Consider the following 9,162-nt stretch of genomic DNA (forward strand, 5'->3'; position numbering starts at 1 on the left):
GCAGGATCAACATGCAGGATCTTTGGCAAACAGTCAGACCAAAAAGGAACATACCTCGTGATGGGAACCATATCTGCAGTCAACGCCATCGTAGAAGGGATGACACCAGTCACCAACATGGATGATTCAATTCATGGGACCTTTTGGTGCAGTTCACCTAAAATGAAGCAATGTCCCATGAGCTAGCAACTTCTTCTTCTTGTTTTTTTAAGAAAAGGGCTCCAGCCCCGGTTCCATTTCCATCAGAAAACGAAACCCACAGAGCTTCTTCATTAGTTGCAATAAAATTGAGCAACATCAAGGTTGGTCGTGAAGCTCCTGGAGAGTAGGCGGACCAGGACAGTTGCATCTCTAACGAAAAGAAGCAACTTATCTTAATGGAAAATTTAGCAGGACATGAAAAAAGTGCCATTGATTCATATTACTGGAGGCATTACATTGAAAACAACATTGGTTTAACGTGTCCTTACTTTTAACAGTGCGACTGCTACATTTTACCAGTGGCATTACATAAGAGCAGCTTGGGGCAACAAACATCAGAAGAGGATATCTGGGTTGGTCCCATTTTTGTTCGGTATATAGCCACCTTATACTGTGTGAGGCTAGCAAATCTAGTGCTGGACTTAATCTGTTGACTTGTCCCCCAGTCCCCACTTTCTTTCCTTTTTCAACCAGATCGGGTTTATATTGAGTTTGTACTGTGTTCCCTTTATTTCCCTATTAGACCTAGAGACCAGTTGGATAGCCAGTCTCTACTACTTTTCGCCCCCATTAATTCCTCTTTCGACCAAGTCCTAGATTCAGGTAACAAATCTTCCCCCACCCCACCCCCTTTCTTCCTTGTTTGAACCAAGTACTACTAGATTCGAGTGCATGAACTAGTTTTACCTCTTAACAGTAAAAAAAATAGGTGGTTTTCGAATAGCTGATCGATCCTATCTACACGAGGGGGCCTGAGAAATAGTAAGATACAAATGCAGCGACGTCAGGAGCTCGGGAAGTAGAGCAAGGCCGGTTTCGAAGGAAGTTATACCTGACGGTCGCCGGGATGTCGCTAGGTGGGCGGCGGGAGGCCGGATCTGCCCACACTACGGCAGCAAGGAAGAAGGGGTGGGAGGCCGTCCCTCGCCAGCGATGCTTGGGAGAGAACGGCAAGGCACGCTGATTGGGATGCACCGGCAGTGGGTAAGAGCCGTCACTGAGGACGACCGCGTGAATGTTGCACCTTCTCACCTTCCCCGGTGGAGAGGATCCGGCTGGATCTGTGACCAGCGGTGAGTAGAGAGAGAGAGTGTGGCCACCGCTGTCGTGTTTAGATCTGGAGAGGACGAGACAGTGTGAACAGAGCAACACTCACAAGCAAGCGCGGAGGCTCCTGCCTATATAGTGGAGTACTAGTTTTCTTTTGTCTACCGGCCGGAGCCGGCTTGACCTCGGCAATGACTGTCGAGAAGTCTTCATGCACGTGCCCTGGAGGCGCAGTTGTCGTCATTTTGATCTGAAGCACCGGATTATAACATATAACACGAAAAATGCCACATGACAAGAAATCATAACCTCACTGCCCAAAGGAGACAAGATGAATCCCGACGGACAAACTAGACGAGGATCAAAGCTCAAATTAAAGATAAACTCGTAGAAAAGGGGTCCGTCGATAGATGTCCTAATTAACATAGCTGGCTTGACCTAGATGGCAGCCGAGTAGTCTTCGTGCATGTGCCCCCAATGACTAGCCCAACTCAGTTGTCGCTGTTTAACCCTCACAGTGATCCGAAGCACATGACACCTAATTTTGCGAGATGACAAGAAACCTTTTTTTTAGATTTCTCACCAGAACTACAACCCTGTACAACACAACCTGCACGATATGTAGACGATAGCCAATCCAGGCGTGTCTGCTGGAGTCTGGTCACATGCATGGACGAACTGATCTTCCGTGTCTTGCAGGGATCGTCCAGGTACCAAGGTGGAGTATGTACTTCTATTAACTCACCCGACTTGCGGGGCCGGGGAGTGTGCCTATGGTCGGTTCTCAATTGCGGTCCCACATGTGTGTGCAAATGCAATATGACGAGCGTTCCATTCGGAGAGCGGCGTGCCAAACCGACTGACCGTCTGGGGTGCGACGCGAACGCGACGGGCGTGATGTATACTCCGTACATGTGTACCGCCGTTTTCTTAAGGCTTTGCTCCATGGCGCAATCCATGGATACAAAATTAGTATACTGTACTAATTAAAAGTCGAGGGCGGGGCTTTTCCCGTGCGGTAGGCGGGGAGTTCCACCTAGTCGGTTCGACAGAGACGCGAGAAGATGAGGGAGTAGGCTACTGCAAACGTAGGGCTGTGTGATTTGACAGTGAGTTACTGCTGGACAGGTGGGGCCCGGTGATTTGACTTGCCATTATCATTTTAACTGCGGCGCTACGACCGACTTGAGTCTCCTGATTCCTGACCACCTCCATACAGGTGCCTCTTCCGATGCTCCACCATGTAGAGGCTGGCTCTTGCTTGAGAGCCCACTCCTCCACTTTTTCCTTGCCTCTTTCCCCCACACATGCAAAAATGCCATGTAAAGCGGGCTTATAGCCCACTATTGTACTTGATCCTACAGGTGCTAAGCCTACCACATAGGCATAAAGTCTGATGTGGCAAGTTAATTAAGAAGAGAGATACTAGTTTGGTGACCCCAGGAAGAAACGGTGCTAAGCGCGTGTACCTAGATGAAGCAAACTTAGCAACAAAAAACTAAGCACCTATGCATTGGGGACTTGAGTTGCTCAGCCATTTAATGCCCATAGCACCTCATCTAAGCACCATTTCATTGGAAGAGGTCACTCCTTGGCAAATGCAATAAATACTACGAAGAAAGAGATAGAGAGAAGTAAACAAAAAAATACTCTTATAGCCAACCTTATAGCTAACCTTGTTGTATGAGTGACTAAGTGATGACTATGTATGACATGCCAACATCAGATAGCCGAACGCACCGTGTTAAATCTCCAAGGGCGCGACCGCGCGAGCGTGTCGGTGTACAAAAGGAGGGGCGCACTTTTGTACCCCTCTACCTGTGCACGGGCAGTCGGAGCCACGCCCACGGTCACACCAAGCAAAACAGGGGAGGTGAGCCAAGGTAAGACCGAAGCCCAAGATAATCAGAGCAAAGCCAAGGCCAAGAACACAAAGAGCAGAGGGACAAAGCAGGTTCCCCCGGCAAGACCCTTGCCGGGGCAGCCTCAGCAGCCCCGGCAAGACCCTTGCCGGGGCAGCTCGCCCCACACCAGCAGAGCGAGCCACCCTTGAGCCCACGGTCTCCAACATCACGTTGGGCCAGGGCTCGGGAGGCACCTCCATGGTGGCATGCAGATCTTTGTGAAGACAATGAACACTCAAGATCAGATGAGGATTATAAGACGACGATCCTCGGCAAGATCCTTGCCGAGGAAGGCCACCAGACCCCCGGCAAGGTCCTTGCCGGGGACGACAGCGCGCCACGGCAAGACCCTTGCCGGGCCACCCGGCAAGGCCCTCACCAAGGACGCCAGCGGGGCCACCGCCAGGCCCGCGCCAACCAAGTTTCCACCGCCGTTCACATGCAGCTGCCAGCCCAACCAGCTGGGCGGGCACCTGCGTGGCAACAAGCAGCTCCCAGGCCAATTCATCAAACGCCTGCGTGGCGACATGCAGATCTTCGTAGAGGCTCCACCACCGCACTACCTCAGCTGCCTGCCTGCCTACGTGGCGCCGCATGCGTCGCTAGCCAGGGCGCATGTCGAAGCAAGGAGGAGCGGCGACGGACGGGACGAGCCTCGCCCCCGTCCCCAATAAAGCAAGAGGACACCTAAGCTACGCATTAAATGCGTCTTGTCCTGTAATACGAGCGATAAGCTCATAGCACTGTGCGCCTTTCCACCTCCCGTGTGCCACTGTGGCAGCCCCTTTCAACTATAAAAGGAGGCCCATGGCATACTGGAGAAGGATTCGGCTCTTTCGAACGACACACTCATCACAGCTAGTTCGAGAGCTCAAGAAATCTCTGAAATACACCCACCAAAGCAGGAATAGGGTTTTACGCATCCTCGCAGCCCGAACCTGGGTAAACGATCCTTGTGCTGACTACTGATCCTGATCTTCTTGCAATCCCGCGCCTCGGCAACCGTAGGAGGGATTCTTGTGATCCCATAGTGTCGGAGTAAGTGGCCACGGGTAGCCAAACCGGCTACCCCTGGCTCTTCAGAAAATTTATCAGGCCTTTGGGCCTTCAAGCACTCCAAGCATTTGGGCCGCCTTCCCCGGCCGGCTACCACTAAAGCCGACTCCCGGAAGGCGACCCAGCCTCACCGACTCCAAGAAGCCGGCCAAGAAGAACGCCGACTCCTAGAAGCCGGCCGAGACCACAACCGCCCCTACATAACGACGACCTGACGGGGCATGGCCACAGTGCGGCCCACGACCCCCGAAGCCCGAGGCAGGCATGGTTACAGGAGGCCGTACGGGAGGGATGTCTCCCGTGCAGCCGGGCACTGTAGCCACGCCAGCTACGACGTCATCCACGATCCCCTCCTGTACAGCCCAAGGACGGCGGGCCCCTTCAGCCAGAGAGAGGCGTGAAGGCGGCCCGGCTTTCCCTAGTCGGCCGGGAGCATAGCCGGCCTCCGGAAGCCGGCTACTCCCTTCCTCGAAGCAGGAGCCCCATTAAGGAGACAAGACGAGGTGAGGCTACAGTGATAGCCCCCGAGGCGGCCCACTGTAGCCATGCTCACCTCGACAAAGCCCTCATCATCAGAGGCGCGGCTACAGTAAGCAGCCGCCGACAAAGCCCTAGGCGGTGGGGCCGACCTGTCGACCAAGTAACCGGCAGCCGGCGGGACCCAGCAGCCGGCGGAGAAGCCGGCGAGCATAGACACTGACGGCTGGGACCAGATCCCAGCCGGATTACCATTGTACCCCCAGGGGGTAGGCCTATATAAACCCCCCGGAGCACCCATGCAAAGGGTTGGCCACTGAGCATAGTTAGCTTCTGGTTGGCACCTCTGCATGTTTGGCTTCCAAGCATAGCACACGCACACACACCATAGATAGAGAGAAGCAAGAGCTAGCCTTGTTCTTCTTCTCCCTTGATCCCAACAGCTCTAGGAGCGATTGTAGCTACTCTTTACCGAGCTAGTGATCATGCGGAGACCCCGCAGAGCAGGACTAGGGGTGTTATCTCCTCGGAGAGCCCCGAACCTGGGTAAGATTCGCCGGCGTGCATGTCTTCGTCTCATCCCGTTTCCAGGCACCGACGACGTTTTATTGGCTCCCACAATGATAAGCCATCCTTTGGCATATGTCGCACCAACCACCCGACATTTGGCGCCCACCTTGGGGCCAGGTGCACCGTCGTCCGGAGACCTGTTCTGGACGGGAACCTTCTTCCTTCCCCGCGAGCGCAGCCAGCCTGCTGCGCCCGATGGCGCTTGCCCCGACGCGCTGCAAGGCGTCGACGACGCCTGCGCAGCGAGCCGCCTCGCCGATCTGCTCGGCGAGACTCGCATCTCCGACGAGCCTGCGTCCGACGCAGGCACCGACTACCCCGAGAGTCGCCTCGTCAGCCTCCTTGACCAACTTCACGTCTCCAGCGAGCCTGCTGCGGACATGGAGTCTGTCGGCTCCACCGACCCGATGCTCGTCGACTCCGACACCGCGTCGCTCGACGCCTACCCCTCCGACGTGGTGGTCTTCGACGACCCACTCCCTCGAGCTGACAGCGGCAGCAGCGCTGTCACCGAAGTGCTGGTCATCAGCCACGTCTCCAACTCGGGCGGGAGCGCCCGCGACGCTCAGCAAGCAGCGATGCACGACCTCTCCATCCCCCTCCCGGCCGACGCCGACGCCGAGACCCTGGAGGCACGCCGTCTTGCCCTCATCACGGAGAGCAAGAAGATAGCCTCGATGAGACGCCTCACCGAGGCCCACCAGCGCGAAGTCGACCGCGCCGCCTTCGGGACGCCGCCGCCGAGCGGCCCGAGCCGAGCCGGCTTCGTCCAGAAGCGCGGCGCAGCCGTTGCCAACATGCTGGGCGCAGATCGCCCCGTCTACGCCACCCCGCTCGAGAATCTGCGAGCCGCTCAGGCGGCAGCAGAGGAGCTCAATGGGCTGGGAGCCGATGAGCTCCCCTACATGACAAGACGGATCCAGCAGCTGATCGACGCGGCTGCAGAACGGCACGAAGCCGGCGCCCGAGCTGATAGCCATCCCCCGCGTCGGGAGCACGCCGCGACGTCCCACTCGTCGACTGCGAGCGGCACGCGCCAGAAGAAAGACAAGGAGCCGGCTGCCAGCCGCAGCCGGACTCGCATCACTATCGAGCGCGACACGGAAGGCCGCCCTCGGGCGGTTGAACATCAGGGAAACCTGCCTCCTCCCCCGCCTCGAAGAGAAAGACGCCTCACTCCGCCGCCCATCACACATCCGACTCTTGGCGACCGACTCGGCCGCCGAGAAGGAGTCGGCGAGAGTGACGCCCGCCACAGGATCGACCGCCTTGCTCGGTCCCTGGCGTTAGAAGAAGAAGACGATGTCGGCCCGCCATGCTTTGGCCCCCGCATCCGCGACGAGCCCTTCCCCAAAGGGTTCTCGCTCCCCAGAGACACGCCCAAGTACAACGGCTCGGTGAAGCCGGAAGATTGGCTCATCGACTACTCCACAGCCGTCAGCATCGCCAACGGCAACCGGCGCGTTGCCGTGAAGTACGTGCCCCTGATGCTGCAGGGCACGGCGCGCACATGGCTCAACAGCCTCAAGCCCTACAGCATCAACAGTTGGCTGGACTTCACCAAAGCTTTCGTCCGCAACTTCACCAGCTCCTACAAGCGGCCTCCCAAGCCTCGCCAGCTCTCCCTCTGCGTCCAGGGGCCCAACGAGTCGACCCGCGACTACCTCACGCGATGGGCCGAGCTCCGCAACTCCTGCGAGGGAGTGCACGAGGTCCAGGCCATCGAGTACTTCGCTACCGGGTGCCGAGAGGGCACCCTCCTCAAGCACCGACTCTTCTGCGACGAGCCCGCCACCCTCGACGAGCTACTCGTCATCGCCGACAAATACGCTACTGTCGACTCCTCCATGAAGGCCGAGCTCCGAGTGGACGCCTCGGGGAAAGTGGTCGCCCCGGCTCCCAAGCAGCCGGCTGGCGACCCAAAGCGGCGCCCCTACCAGAACGACCACAAGCGCAAGGGCCCCATGCCGACTTCCTCCAGTCGGCAGGTGGCCATAGTTGAAGACGAGCAGCCCGAGGAGCGGCCCGCTCCCAAGAAGAAGGGAGGCCGGCCGCCCTGGCAGCCGTCCTTCTCCTACGAACAAGCACTCGATGCCCCCTGCAAGTTCCACAGCGGCGCGAAGCCGTCCAACCATACAACACGGAAATGCCACTGGCTCACCCGCATCACCAAGGGCGAAGGGATAGTGCCGCCTCCGCCTCCTGGCCCGCCGCCTCCAGCTCCCCAGCAGCCGGCGGCCCGGCCGGCAGTCGGCGCCATCCAAGACGAGTTCCCCGAAGCGCACGACGCCTACGTCGTCTTCACGAGTCAAGTCGACGACAAGCGCAGCCGACGCCGGCAACACCAAGAAGTAAACACAGTCGCCTCTAGCACCGCTGAGTTCATGCATTGGTCGGAAAAGCCCATCAGCTGGAGCCAGGCCGACCACCCAGAGGTGATGCCTTCGCCCGGCTCCTATGCTATGGTCTTGGACGTCACCCTTGCGACGGAGAGGCGAGCTGCCAGATTTTCCCGCGTCCTGATAGACGGCGGAAGCAGTATCAACATACTGTACCGCGACACCATGGACAAGCTGAACATCAAAGCAAAGCAGCTCATGCCGAGCCGCACTGTCTTCCATGGTATCGTACCCGGCCTATCTTGCTCTCCAATCGGCAAGATCAAAATGGATGTTCTCTTCGGAGACAAAGATCACTTCCGCCGGGAAGCAATATGGTTCGAGGTGGTGGATTTGGAAAGCCCCTATCATGCACTGCTTGGCTGACCTGCTTTGGCCAAGTTCATGGCTGTGCCCCACTATGCCTATCTGAAGATGAAGATGCCGAGCTCGAAGGGGATCATCACGGTAGCCGGCGACTACAAGAAGTCCATCGAGTGTGCCATGGCCAGCGGCCGGCTGGCCAAGTCCCTCGTGGTGGCGGAAGAGAAGAAGATGCTGGAACGGGTTGTGGCCATGGCCGGCAAGCAGCCGACCTTGTCCCCCAACCCCAAGGACTGTGACGCGCAGGGCTCCTTCCAGCCTGCAAAAGAGACGAAGAAGATACCTCTAGACCCGGAGCACCCGGAGAGGTTCGCCGTGATTGGGGCGAACTTGGACAGCAAATAGGAAGGCGAGCTCGCCGACTTCCTCTGTGAGAATCGAGACATCTTTGCATGGTCCCCAAAGGACATGCTGGGTGTCCCGAAGGATTTCGCCGAGCACAAATTACATGTCCGAGCTGATGCGAAGCCGGTCAAGCAACCCCTCCGCCGACTATCAGAAGAGAAGCGAAGAATCGTGGGAGAAGAGATAGCCCGGCTCCTCGCAGCCGGCTTCATCATGGAAGTGTTCTTTCCAGAATGGCTTGCCAATCCAGTTCTGGTTTTGAAGAAGAATAACAAGTGGCGCATGTGTATAGACTACACAAGCTTGAACAAGGCCTGCCCAAAGGATCCGTTTGCTTTGCCACGGATTGACCAAGTGATAGACTCTACAGCCGGATGCGAGCTGTTGTGTTTTTTGGATGCATACTCAGGGTATCATCAGATCAAGTTGGACCCGGCTGACCGCCTCAAGACTGCCTTCATCACACCCTTTGGAGCTTTCTGCTACCTGACAATGACATTCGGCTTGAGAAACGCCGGTGCCACTTTTCAGCGTTGCATGCAGAAATGTCTCTTGAAACAACTCGGCAGAAATGCCCACGTCTACGTAGACGACATTGTGGTGAAGACAGAGAAGCGCGGTACCTTGCTGGAAGACCTGAAGGAAACATTCGCCAACTTGCGCCGATTCCAGATCAAGCTCAACCCCGAGAAGTGCGTGTTCGGAGTACCAGCCGGCCAGCTGCTAGGCTTCCTGGTCTCTGAACGCGGCATTGAGTGCAACCCTGTCAAGATCAAGGCCATCGAGAGGATGGAGATACC

The sequence above is a fragment of the Aegilops tauschii genome, chromosome 4 (assembly GCF_002575655.3).
Source record: "Aegilops tauschii subsp. strangulata cultivar AL8/78 chromosome 4, Aet v6.0, whole genome shotgun sequence".
NCBI classification, from domain to species: domain Eukaryota; kingdom Viridiplantae; phylum Streptophyta; class Magnoliopsida; order Poales; family Poaceae; genus Aegilops; species Aegilops tauschii.